The 13,534-nt window shown below is 46.1% G+C and overlaps 3 non-coding genes across 3 annotated transcripts; all 3 read left to right on the top strand.

The window, feature by feature from the left end:
- Window positions 1–6,281: 6,281 nt before the first annotated feature.
- LOC137368528 (5S ribosomal RNA) lies at window positions 6,282–6,400 on the top strand. Its single transcript, XR_010974742.1, has one exon. It is a non-coding gene; the product is annotated as a 5S ribosomal RNA (ribosomal RNA).
- Window positions 6,401–6,669: 269 nt separating this feature from the next.
- On the top strand, window positions 6,670–6,788 carry LOC137367785 (5S ribosomal RNA). The gene has a single exon (XR_010974264.1). It is a non-coding gene; the product is annotated as a 5S ribosomal RNA (ribosomal RNA).
- A 6,444-nt stretch (window positions 6,789–13,232) lies between these two features.
- On the top strand, window positions 13,233–13,351 carry LOC137368527 (5S ribosomal RNA). Its single transcript, XR_010974741.1, has one exon. It is a non-coding gene; the product is annotated as a 5S ribosomal RNA (ribosomal RNA).
- Window positions 13,352–13,534: the final 183 nt, after the last annotated feature.

The following is a 13,534-nucleotide window of genomic DNA, read 5'->3' as shown; positions in this document are numbered from 1 at the left end:
GGCCTTGAATGTTATGACATGTCAAGTGCTCATCCAGGTACTTTTTAAAGGATGTGAGGCAACCCGCCTCTGCCACCCTCCCAGGCAGGGCATTCCAGACCGTCACCACCCTCTGGGTACAAAAGTTCTTCCACAAATCCCCCTTAAACCTCCCGCCCCTCACCCTAAACTTGTGACCCCTCGTAACTGACCCTTCAACTAAGGGGAACAGCTGCTCCCTATCCACCCTGCCCATGCCCCTCATAACCTTGTACACCTCGATCAGGTCACCCCTCAGTCTTCTCTGCTCCAGCGAAAACAACCCAAGCCTATCCAACCTCTCTTCATAGCTTAAATGTTCCATCCCAAGCAACATCCTGGTGAATCGCCTCTGCTCCCACTCCAATGCAATCACATCCTTCCTATAACGTGGTGACCGGAATTGCACACAGTACTCCAGCTGTGGCCTTACCAAAGTTCCGTACAACTCCAACATGACCTCTCTGCTTTTGTAATCTATGCCTCGATTGATAAAGGCAAGTGTCCCATCTGCCTTTTTCACCACCCTATTAACCTGCCCTTCTGCCTTCAGAGATCTATGGACAAACACGCTGAGGTCCCTTTGTTCCTCGGAACTTCTCAGTGTCAGGCCATTCATTGAATCCACAGATGCTGTCAGACCTGCTGAGTTTGTGTTAGGAGCTATGTATAATCATAAAGTACAAAAGCAGGCCATTCAGCCCATCGCACCTATGCCGGCCTTTTGAAAGAGCAATCCAATTAGTCCCACACCACTGCTCTTTTCCCACAGCCCTGTAATTCTTTTTCCGTTCAATTATTTAACCAATTCCCTTCTGAAAATTACTGTTGAATCTGCTTCCACTTCCTTTTCAGACAGTACATTCCAGATCACAACAACACGCTGTGTAAAATAAAATCTCCTGTTGCCTCTGGTTCTTTTGCCAATTACCTTAAATCTGTGGCCTCTGGTTACCAACACCTTCTGCCACTGGAAACAGTTTCTCTGCTTTTACTCTGCCAAAACCATTCACGATTTTGAACACCTCTATTAAATCTCCCTTTAACCTTCTAAACAATCCCAGTTTATCTATTCTCTCCATGTAACTGAAGCCCCTCACACCATCACAGTGCTCAGGTACACTGTGCTGTCTCAGTGCCCCATGCACTATTTAAGCAGATAGTGCTCCTTTTTTTCAATGCAGAGTTGAAGAACTCCCATGTCTCAACTTTACGAGAAGAATGTTGCCAGGACTTTAGCTTTGAGGAAAGTTTGGATAGGTTGGGGTTTTCTGTGGAACTGAGGAGGCTGAGGGAAAATTTAAGTGAGCTGTATAAAATTATGAGAGGTCTAGATAGAGTGGATAACAAGTAGCGATTTCCCTTAGCAAAGAGGGCAATAACCGGGGGCATAGATTTAAAGTAATTGGTTGAATGAAGGATTAGTGGGAAATGAGGAGAAATGTTTTCACCCAGAGGATGGTGAGGGGGTCTGGAACTCACTGTCTGTCAGGGTGGAGGAGGTAAAAACCCACATTCAAAAAATACTTGGATATGTACGACATGCTGTAACCTCCAGAGCTATGGATTAAGAGCTGGTGTTACGTCTTCTTGTTGTTTTCTGATTCCCAGCTGTTGGAAATAATAACACTTGGAAAGAACAAAGAAGAACGAACAGTACAGCACAGGAACAGGCCATTCGGCCCTCCAAGCCTGCGCCGATCTTGATGCCTGCCGAAACTAACACCTTCTGCACTTCTGGGGCCCATATCCCTCTATTCCCTTCTTATTCATATATTTGTCAAGATGTCTCTTAAACGTCGCGATCGTATCTGCTTCCACCACCGCCCCTGGCAGCAAGTTCCAGGCACTCACCACCCTCTGTGTAAAAACCTTGCCTCGCACATCCCCTCTAAACTTTGCCCCTCGCACCTTAAACCTATGTCCCCTAGTAACTGACTCTTCCACCCTGGGAAAAAGCTTCTGACTATCCACTCTGTCCATGCCGCTCATAACTTTGTAAACCTCTTTCATGTCGCCCCTCCACCTCCGTCGTTCCAGTGAAAAAAATCCGAGTTTTTCCAACCTCTCCTCATAGCTAATGCCCTCCAGACCAGGCAACGTCCTGGTAAACCTCCTCTGTACCCTCTCCAAAGCCTCCACGTCCTTCTGGTAGTGTGGCGACTAGAATTGCACACAATATTCTAAGTGTGGCCTAACTAAGGTTCTGTACAGCTGCAACATGACTTGCCAATTTTTATACTCTATGCCCCGACCGATGAAGGCAAGCATGCCGTATGCCTTCTTGACTACCTTCTCCACCTGCGTTGCCACTTTCAGTGACCTGTGGACCTGTACGCCCAGATCTCTCTGCCTGTCAATACTCCTAAGGGTTCTGCCATTTACTGTATACTTCCCACCTGCATTAGACCTTCCAAAATGCATTACCTCACATTTGTCCGGATTAAACTCCATCTGCCATTTCTCCGCCCAAGTCTCCAACCGATCTATATCCTGCTGTATCCTCTGACAATCCTCATCATTATCCGCAACTCCACCTACCTTTGTGTCGTCCGCAAACTTACTAATCAGACCAGCGACATTTTCCTCCAAATCATTTATATATACTACAAAGAGCAAAGGTCCCAGCACTGATCCCTGCCGAACACCACTAGTCACATCCCTCCATTCAGAAAAACACCCATCCACTGTTACCCTCTGTCTTCTGTGACTGAGCCAGTTCTGTATCCATCTTGCCAGCTCACCTCTGATCCCGTGTGACTTCACCTTTTGCACCAGTCTGCCATGCGGGACCTTGTCAAAGGCTTTACTAAAGTCCATATAGACAACATCCACCGCCCTTCCCTCATCAATCATCTTCCTCACTTCCTCAAAAAACTCAATCAAATTAGTAAGACACGACCTCCCCTTCACAAAACCATGCTGTCTCTCACTAATAAGTTTGTTTGTTTCCAAATGGGAGTAAATCCTGTCTCGAAGAATCCTCTCCAATAGTTTCCCTACCACTGACGTAAGGCTCACCGGCCTATAATTTCCTGGATTATCCTTACCACCCTTGAGCTTTTCATTTATTTGTTCAGCCACCATGCTGCCTGCTGTAGGACTGGCCACATGACTCTCTCTCCAGTGCAGCCGTGAATATGGCCCCGCTGGAACACTTGCACATAACAACTAGTTCCTAGCTAATTAGTTCCTAGCACTTTACAGATAGAATAACAATATATAACAGCTGGAAAGTGGGATTAGGTTGAATAGCTCTTTTTCGACTGTCACAGAAATGATGGCCAAATGGCTTCATTCAGTGCTGTAGATGTCTATGTTTACCCCAGGATCCACAGCGTGAGAAGCCACAGAATAAATCAGACAGCAAATGGGAAATCCACACTGGAACGATCAGACGGTGGATTTGCTAATTTGGTGCGTGTTTGGTGCCCTCTTCTGGACATAAACTCAAAATCTCAGCAGTGGGACTGGTCTCCCAAGCAGTAACTGTAAGTTGTCACATTATCCAAGTTGAAGTTGAAGTTACCACCCATAGCTTCAACTAGATGTTTTACACCATTTCTCTTGAATTTCCACCAAAAGTTACAGTAAGAGATTGCAATCAGGGAGGAGGAGTGAGAAATATTAGATGAAATTAACATCATGAGAAAGGAAGTATTAAGAGGTTTGACATCTTTGAAAGTGCATAAATCTCCAGGTGCGGACAGAATGTATCTAAGCTGTTAAGGGAAGCAAGAGAAGAAATAGCGGCGGCTCTGAGCATCGTTTTCCAATTCTCTCTTGCTACAGGTATGGTGCTGGAGGACAGGAGGACAGCTAACGTTGTACCATTGTTTAAAAAGGGAGAAATGGATAGACTGAGTAATTGTAGGCCAGTCAGCCTAACCTCCTTGGTAGGAAAATTATTGAATAAATTCTGAGGAACAGGATAAATCATCATTTAGAAAGACACAGATTAATCAAAGACAGTCAGCATGGATTTGTTAAGGGTAGGTCTTGTCTGACTAACATGATTGAATTTTTTGAACAGGTAGCAAGGAGGGTCAATGAGGGCAGTGCATTTGATGTAGTCTACATGGATTTAGTAAGGCTTTTGATGAGCCACATGGCAGACTGGTCATAAAAGTAAAAGACCATGGGATCCAAAGCAAAGTGGCAAGTTGGATTCAAAACTGACTCAGAGATAGGAAGCAAAGGGTAACGTTTGATGGGTGTTTTTGTGACTGAAAGGTTGTTTCCAGTGGGGTTCTGCAGAGTTCAACACTATGTCCCTTGCTTTTTGTGGTATCTATCAATGATATGGACTTGAATGTAGGGATGTATGATTCAGAAAATGACTGAGTAGTTGATAATAAAGAAGAAAGCTGTCGGCTTTTGCAGTGGATGAGAGTCGGGAGAGCGCAGGGGAGGAATGGAGCCAGCAAGTGGGGGGGGAGGCTTCAGTAACATCTGATGTAGGCTGCAAGCCCCCAATAACTTCCAGGTCCCGCATTTGCAGCTCCGGAGCTTTTTCCTGGGAACAGGCCCAGTTTAATGGCTGCCATCTTGGTTGAGCAGGGAGGAGAGTGCATGCTTGGTCATCTTGGTGACGGCACAGAGAATAGGTGGAGCTTCAGTGTCCCAGTGACCAGGAAAGAAAATTATCGACTCATTGATTTGATTCTCACTCTGTGCACAGGGGCTGGAGAACTGAACCCAGTCGCAATAGCGGGAGGAAAAAACTGTGAATGGAGGAAAGAAATGGTAGAGATGGTGCGATGGGTTTAAATTTCAGCATGGGGAGGAAGGAGAGTGTGTGGGATGGGGATTTACAGCTTTGGGGTAACTTCAGTTACGTGGATAGGTTGGCAAAACTGGGTCTGTTCTCCTTGGAGATGATTAAGAGGAGATTTGATAGAGGTATTCAAAATCATGAGGTGTCTGGACAGAGGAGACGGGAAGAAACTGTTGCCATTGGTGGAAGGATCCAGAGCCAGAGGGCACTGATTTAAGGTCATTGACAAAAGAAGCAAGAGTGACAAGAGGAAAAACATTTTTACACAGCGAGTGGTTAGGATCCGGAATGCACTGATAAGACTGTAGTGGAGGCAATGGAGTGTAATGGAGGCCTTCAAAAGAGAACTGGAGAATTATCTGAGGCTATGGGGAAAAAGCAGGAGAGTGGGGCTAGGTGAATTGCTCTTGCAGATAGTGGCACCGACATGATGGGGTGAAAGGCCATTCTATGATTCTATTCTATGATTGCAGGAATATATCAATGGACCAGTGTGATGGAATCTTTTTGCTGCAAAGCTTGTTTTTTTTCTACCCTGAGAGGAAAACTAGAATTGAAACAAAAACTAGAATTGAAACAGCATCAGAAGCTGGAAAAACAACTTCAGGTTTCCAGGGAAACTGACACTGGTTAGAACCAGATTAAAGGAGACAGAATCCTTCCCAGCTCAAGCAGAGCAGGCAGACAAGGCAGATTAGGCAGGAGTGGCGTGCCATCAAGCAGATGACAGTGAAGACTGAATTCAGAAGCTGTTTCTGTTAGGTAAAGTCGCTGACTAACCAGACCCGGGCAGTTATGAAAGTGCTTCTATTTTTTAATTTTTTTTGAGGACTCGTGGTTGAAGATTCTAGAGATGGATTCCTTTGGAGGACTGAAGTGATTCTATAGATGCTGGACTTGGTTTTTTTTAAAAGATGACTGGAAGAACTTTGTTTAAAAAGAATTACTGGTAGTCACATGTCTTCAGCTAAGTAAACAGCAGGTGTTTTGTGACTGTGGGTGTTGTTTACAGAGAAGTGACTTGTCAAGTGTTCTGGTGGTCTGGAGTGGTTGCGCAGTTGAATTGGTGGATGGCTGCTGTGTGCCTTGGCTCCGGTTGGCCGCCTTGAATTGGTATTTGTCTTTGTATCCCGTATGGCGCGGAGGGAAGGGTTGCTAAGTTGAAGGCGCTGTATGAAAGCAAGTTGCTGGTGTGCTGCCGGTGGCTGTGTTGAAAGAGAATGAGAAAAGAGAGGGTTTTGAATGTGTGGCTGCCGCTTGTGCAGGGTTTGCTGGCAGCAGCGTGGAAGGGAGGAATGTTGAATTGTTGGAGAGTGCAGGGTGGAGGCTGGTGAAGCGTGAGTAGGGCTTGTAGTTTTCAGATGTGCCAGGCGGGGAAGGAAGAGAGCAAGGTGGGCAAGATTTGTCAAAAAAAAAATACAGAGACTGGCAAAAAGAAGTGACGGCACCGCATGCCTTGAAGTAAAGAAAAAGGCAGGAAGCTGCTGCCTACGGCCATACTAGTCTGAACACGCCCGATCTCGTCTGATCTCGGAAGCTAAGCAGACTCAGGCCTGGTTAGTACTTGGATGGGAGACTGCCTGGGAATACCAGGTGCAGTAGGCTTTTGCTGCCAGCAGAGGCTGCTGACATAACAGCCCTTCACATCCACTCAGGCACACAAGCAATGGGCAAGCTTTTTCTCGCTGGCCCCTGCAGTCTGTGCGCTGATGCCATATTCAGTCAAATGCTGCCTTCATATCAAGGGCAGTCACTCACCCTATTATTTTTACACCTCTCTGAGATTTCCCGACATATCTGCTCCTCTATCTCGCCCTGACTGTTTGGCGGCCTGTAGTACACTCCCAGCCAAGTGACTGCCCCTGGTAGCTGCTGCCTACGGCCATACTAGTCTGAAAATGCCCGATCTCATCTGATTTCAGAAACTAAGCAGACTCAGGCCTGGTTAGTATTTGGATGGGAGACTGCCTGGGAATACCAGGTGCAGTAGGCTTGTGTGAGTATCTCAGCTTGTGTGAGGATCTTAGCTTGTGTGAGTACCTCAGCTTCACAGAATAATACAGTGCAGAAGAGGCCCTTCGGCCCATCCAGTCTGCACCGATGCATTAAAACACCTGACCTGTCTACCTAATCCCATTTGCCAGCACTTGGCCCATGGCCTTGAATGTTATGACATGTCAAGTGCTCATCCAGGTACTTTTTAAAGGATGTGAGGCAACCCGCCTCTGCCACCCTCCCAGGCAGGGCATTCCAGACCGTCACCACCCTCTGGGTACAAAAGTTCTTCCACAAATCCCCCTTAAACCTCCCGCCCCTCACCCTAAACTTGTGACCCCTCGTAACTGACCCTTCAACTAAGGGGAACAGCTGCTCCCTATCCACCCTGCCCATGCCCCTCATAACCTTGTACACCTCGATCAGGTCACCCCTCAGTCTTCTCTGCTCCAGCGAAAACAACCCAAGCCTATCCAACCTCTCTTCATAGCTTAAATGTTCCATCCCAAGCAACATCCTGGTGAATCGCCTCTGCTCCCACTCCAATGCAATCACATCCTTCCTATAACGTGGTGACCGGAATTGCACACAGTACTCCAGCTGTGGCCTTACCAAAGTTCCGTACAACTCCAACATGACCTCTCTGCTTTTGTAATCTATGCCTCGATTGATAAAGGCAAGTGTCCCATCTGCCTTTTTCACCACCCTATTAACCTGCCCTTCTGCCTTCAGAGATCTATGGACAAACACGCTGAGGTCCCTTTGTTCCTCGGAACTTCTCAGTGTCAGGCCATTCATTGAATCCACAGATGCTGTCAGACCTGCTGAGTTTGTGTTAGGAGCTATGTATAATCATAAAGTACAAAAGCAGGCCATTCAGCCCATCGCACCTATGCCGGCCTTTTGAAAGAGCAATCCAATTAGTCCCACACCACTGCTCTTTTCCCACAGCCCTGTAATTCTTTTTCCGTTCAATTATTTAACCAATTCCCTTCTGAAAATTACTGTTGAATCTGCTTCCACTTCCTTTTCAGACAGTACATTCCAGATCACAACAACACGCTGTGTAAAATAAAATCTCCTGTTGCCTCTGGTTCTTTTGCCAATTACCTTAAATCTGTGGCCTCTGGTTACCAACACCTTCTGCCACTGGAAACAGTTTCTCTGCTTTTACTCTGCCAAAACCATTCACGATTTTGAACACCTCTATTAAATCTCCCTTTAACCTTCTAAACAATCCCAGTTTATCTATTCTCTCCATGTAACTGAAGCCCCTCACACCATCACAGTGCTCAGGTACACTGTGCTGTCTCAGTGCCCCATGCACTATTTAAGCAGATAGTGCTCCTTTTTTTCAATGCAGAGTTGAAGAACTCCCATGTCTCAACTTTACGAGAAGAATGTTGCCAGGACTTTAGCTTTGAGGAAAGTTTGGATAGGTTGGGGTTTTCTGTGGAACTGAGGAGGCTGAGGGAAAATTTAAGTGAGCTGTATAAAATTATGAGAGGTCTAGATAGAGTGGATAACAAGTAGCGATTTCCCTTAGCAAAGAGGGCAATAACCGGGGGCATAGATTTAAAGTAATTGGTTGAATGAAGGATTAGTGGGAAATGAGGAGAAATGTTTTCACCCAGAGGATGGTGAGGGGGTCTGGAACTCACTGTCTGTCAGGGTGGAGGAGGTAAAAACCCACATTCAAAAAATACTTGGATATGTACGACATGCTGTAACCTCCAGAGCTATGGATTAAGAGCTGGTGTTACGTCTTCTTGTTGTTTTCTGATTCCCAGCTGTTGGAAATAATAACACTTGGAAAGAACAAAGAAGAACGAACAGTACAGCACAGGAACAGGCCATTCGGCCCTCCAAGCCTGCGCCGATCTTGATGCCTGCCGAAACTAACACCTTCTGCACTTCTGGGGCCCATATCCCTCTATTCCCTTCTTATTCATATATTTGTCAAGATGTCTCTTAAACGTCGCGATCGTATCTGCTTCCACCACCGCCCCTGGCAGCAAGTTCCAGGCACTCACCACCCTCTGTGTAAAAACCTTGCCTCGCACATCCCCTCTAAACTTTGCCCCTCGCACCTTAAACCTATGTCCCCTAGTAACTGACTCTTCCACCCTGGGAAAAAGCTTCTGACTATCCACTCTGTCCATGCCGCTCATAACTTTGTAAACCTCTTTCATGTCGCCCCTCCACCTCCGTCGTTCCAGTGAAAAAAATCCGAGTTTTTCCAACCTCTCCTCATAGCTAATGCCCTCCAGACCAGGCAACGTCCTGGTAAACCTCCTCTGTACCCTCTCCAAAGCCTCCACGTCCTTCTGGTAGTGTGGCGACTAGAATTGCACACAATATTCTAAGTGTGGCCTAACTAAGGTTCTGTACAGCTGCAACATGACTTGCCAATTTTTATACTCTATGCCCCGACCGATGAAGGCAAGCATGCCGTATGCCTTCTTGACTACCTTCTCCACCTGCGTTGCCACTTTCAGTGACCTGTGGACCTGTACGCCCAGATCTCTCTGCCTGTCAATACTCCTAAGGGTTCTGCCATTTACTGTATACTTCCCACCTGCATTAGACCTTCCAAAATGCATTACCTCACATTTGTCCGGATTAAACTCCATCTGCCATTTCTCCGCCCAAGTCTCCAACCGATCTATATCCTGCTGTATCCTCTGACAATCCTCATCATTATCCGCAACTCCACCTACCTTTGTGTCGTCCGCAAACTTACTAATCAGACCAGCGACATTTTCCTCCAAATCATTTATATATACTACAAAGAGCAAAGGTCCCAGCACTGATCCCTGCCGAACACCACTAGTCACATCCCTCCATTCAGAAAAACACCCATCCACTGTTACCCTCTGTCTTCTGTGACTGAGCCAGTTCTGTATCCATCTTGCCAGCTCACCTCTGATCCCGTGTGACTTCACCTTTTGCACCAGTCTGCCATGCGGGACCTTGTCAAAGGCTTTACTAAAGTCCATATAGACAACATCCACCGCCCTTCCCTCATCAATCATCTTCCTCACTTCCTCAAAAAACTCAATCAAATTAGTAAGACACGACCTCCCCTTCACAAAACCATGCTGTCTCTCACTAATAAGTTTGTTTGTTTCCAAATGGGAGTAAATCCTGTCTCGAAGAATCCTCTCCAATAGTTTCCCTACCACTGACGTAAGGCTCACCGGCCTATAATTTCCTGGATTATCCTTACCACCCTTGAGCTTTTCATTTATTTGTTCAGCCACCATGCTGCCTGCTGTAGGACTGGCCACATGACTCTCTCTCCAGTGCAGCCGTGAATATGGCCCCGCTGGAACACTTGCACATAACAACTAGTTCCTAGCTAATTAGTTCCTAGCACTTTACAGATAGAATAACAATATATAACAGCTGGAAAGTGGGATTAGGTTGAATAGCTCTTTTTCGACTGTCACAGAAATGATGGCCAAATGGCTTCATTCAGTGCTGTAGATGTCTATGTTTACCCCAGGATCCACAGCGTGAGAAGCCACAGAATAAATCAGACAGCAAATGGGAAATCCACACTGGAACGATCAGACGGTGGATTTGCTAATTTGGTGCGTGTTTGGTGCCCTCTTCTGGACATAAACTCAAAATCTCAGCAGTGGGACTGGTCTCCCAAGCAGTAACTGTAAGTTGTCACATTATCCAAGTTGAAGTTGAAGTTACCACCCATAGCTTCAACTAGATGTTTTACACCATTTCTCTTGAATTTCCACCAAAAGTTACAGTAAGAGATTGCAATCAGGGAGGAGGAGTGAGAAATATTAGATGAAATTAACATCATGAGAAAGGAAGTATTAAGAGGTTTGACATCTTTGAAAGTGCATAAATCTCCAGGTGCGGACAGAATGTATCTAAGCTGTTAAGGGAAGCAAGAGAAGAAATAGCGGCGGCTCTGAGCATCGTTTTCCAATTCTCTCTTGCTACAGGTATGGTGCTGGAGGACAGGAGGACAGCTAACGTTGTACCATTGTTTAAAAAGGGAGAAATGGATAGACTGAGTAATTGTAGGCCAGTCAGCCTAACCTCCTTGGTAGGAAAATTATTGAATAAATTCTGAGGAACAGGATAAATCATCATTTAGAAAGACACAGATTAATCAAAGACAGTCAGCATGGATTTGTTAAGGGTAGGTCTTGTCTGACTAACATGATTGAATTTTTTGAACAGGTAGCAAGGAGGGTCAATGAGGGCAGTGCATTTGATGTAGTCTACATGGATTTAGTAAGGCTTTTGATGAGCCACATGGCAGACTGGTCATAAAAGTAAAAGACCATGGGATCCAAAGCAAAGTGGCAAGTTGGATTCAAAACTGACTCAGAGATAGGAAGCAAAGGGTAACGTTTGATGGGTGTTTTTGTGACTGAAAGGTTGTTTCCAGTGGGGTTCTGCAGAGTTCAACACTATGTCCCTTGCTTTTTGTGGTATCTATCAATGATATGGACTTGAATGTAGGGATGTATGATTCAGAAAATGACTGAGTAGTTGATAATAAAGAAGAAAGCTGTCGGCTTTTGCAGTGGATGAGAGTCGGGAGAGCGCAGGGGAGGAATGGAGCCAGCAAGTGGGGGGGGAGGCTTCAGTAACATCTGATGTAGGCTGCAAGCCCCCAATAACTTCCAGGTCCCGCATTTGCAGCTCCGGAGCTTTTTCCTGGGAACAGGCCCAGTTTAATGGCTGCCATCTTGGTTGAGCAGGGAGGAGAGTGCATGCTTGGTCATCTTGGTGACGGCACAGAGAATAGGTGGAGCTTCAGTGTCCCAGTGACCAGGAAAGAAAATTATCGACTCATTGATTTGATTCTCACTCTGTGCACAGGGGCTGGAGAACTGAACCCAGTCGCAATAGCGGGAGGAAAAAACTGTGAATGGAGGAAAGAAATGGTAGAGATGGTGCGATGGGTTTAAATTTCAGCATGGGGAGGAAGGAGAGTGTGTGGGATGGGGATTTACAGCTTTGGGGTAACTTCAGTTACGTGGATAGGTTGGCAAAACTGGGTCTGTTCTCCTTGGAGATGATTAAGAGGAGATTTGATAGAGGTATTCAAAATCATGAGGTGTCTGGACAGAGGAGACGGGAAGAAACTGTTGCCATTGGTGGAAGGATCCAGAGCCAGAGGGCACTGATTTAAGGTCATTGACAAAAGAAGCAAGAGTGACAAGAGGAAAAACATTTTTACACAGCGAGTGGTTAGGATCCGGAATGCACTGATAAGACTGTAGTGGAGGCAATGGAGTGTAATGGAGGCCTTCAAAAGAGAACTGGAGAATTATCTGAGGCTATGGGGAAAAAGCAGGAGAGTGGGGCTAGGTGAATTGCTCTTGCAGATAGTGGCACCGACATGATGGGGTGAAAGGCCATTCTATGATTCTATTCTATGATTGCAGGAATATATCAATGGACCAGTGTGATGGAATCTTTTTGCTGCAAAGCTTGTTTTTTTTCTACCCTGAGAGGAAAACTAGAATTGAAACAAAAACTAGAATTGAAACAGCATCAGAAGCTGGAAAAACAACTTCAGGTTTCCAGGGAAACTGACACTGGTTAGAACCAGATTAAAGGAGACAGAATCCTTCCCAGCTCAAGCAGAGCAGGCAGACAAGGCAGATTAGGCAGGAGTGGCGTGCCATCAAGCAGATGACAGTGAAGACTGAATTCAGAAGCTGTTTCTGTTAGGTAAAGTCGCTGACTAACCAGACCCGGGCAGTTATGAAAGTGCTTCTATTTTTTAATTTTTTTTGAGGACTCGTGGTTGAAGATTCTAGAGATGGATTCCTTTGGAGGACTGAAGTGATTCTATAGATGCTGGACTTGGTTTTTTTTAAAAGATGACTGGAAGAACTTTGTTTAAAAAGAATTACTGGTAGTCACATGTCTTCAGCTAAGTAAACAGCAGGTGTTTTGTGACTGTGGGTGTTGTTTACAGAGAAGTGACTTGTCAAGTGTTCTGGTGGTCTGGAGTGGTTGCGCAGTTGAATTGGTGGATGGCTGCTGTGTGCCTTGGCTCCGGTTGGCCGCCTTGAATTGGTATTTGTCTTTGTATCCCGTATGGCGCGGAGGGAAGGGTTGCTAAGTTGAAGGCGCTGTATGAAAGCAAGTTGCTGGTGTGCTGCCGGTGGCTGTGTTGAAAGAGAATGAGAAAAGAGAGGGTTTTGAATGTGTGGCTGCCGCTTGTGCAGGGTTTGCTGGCAGCAGCGTGGAAGGGAGGAATGTTGAATTGTTGGAGAGTGCAGGGTGGAGGCTGGTGAAGCGTGAGTAGGGCTTGTAGTTTTCAGATGTGCCAGGCGGGGAAGGAAGAGAGCAAGGTGGGCAAGATTTGTCAAAAAAAAAATACAGAGACTGGCAAAAAGAAGTGACGGCACCGCATGCCTTGAAGTAAAGAAAAAGGCAGGAAGCTGCTGCCTACGGCCATACTAGTCTGAACACGCCCGATCTCGTCTGATCTCGGAAGCTAAGCAGACTCAGGCCTGGTTAGTACTTGGATGGGAGACTGCCTGGGAATACCAGGTGCAGTAGGCTTTTGCTGCCAGCAGAGGCTGCTGACATAACAGCCCTTCACATCCACTCAGGCACACAAGCAATGGGCAAGCTTTTTCTCGCTGGCCCCTGCAGTCTGTGCGCTGATGCCATATTCAGTCAAATGCTGCCTTCATATCAAGGGCAGTCACTCACCCTATTATTTTTACACCTCTCTGAGATTTC

Source organism: Heterodontus francisci, chromosome 3 (assembly GCF_036365525.1).
Source record: "Heterodontus francisci isolate sHetFra1 chromosome 3, sHetFra1.hap1, whole genome shotgun sequence".
Taxonomy (NCBI): domain Eukaryota; kingdom Metazoa; phylum Chordata; class Chondrichthyes; order Heterodontiformes; family Heterodontidae; genus Heterodontus; species Heterodontus francisci.
This window is presented reverse-complemented; position numbering and strand designations above follow the sequence as displayed.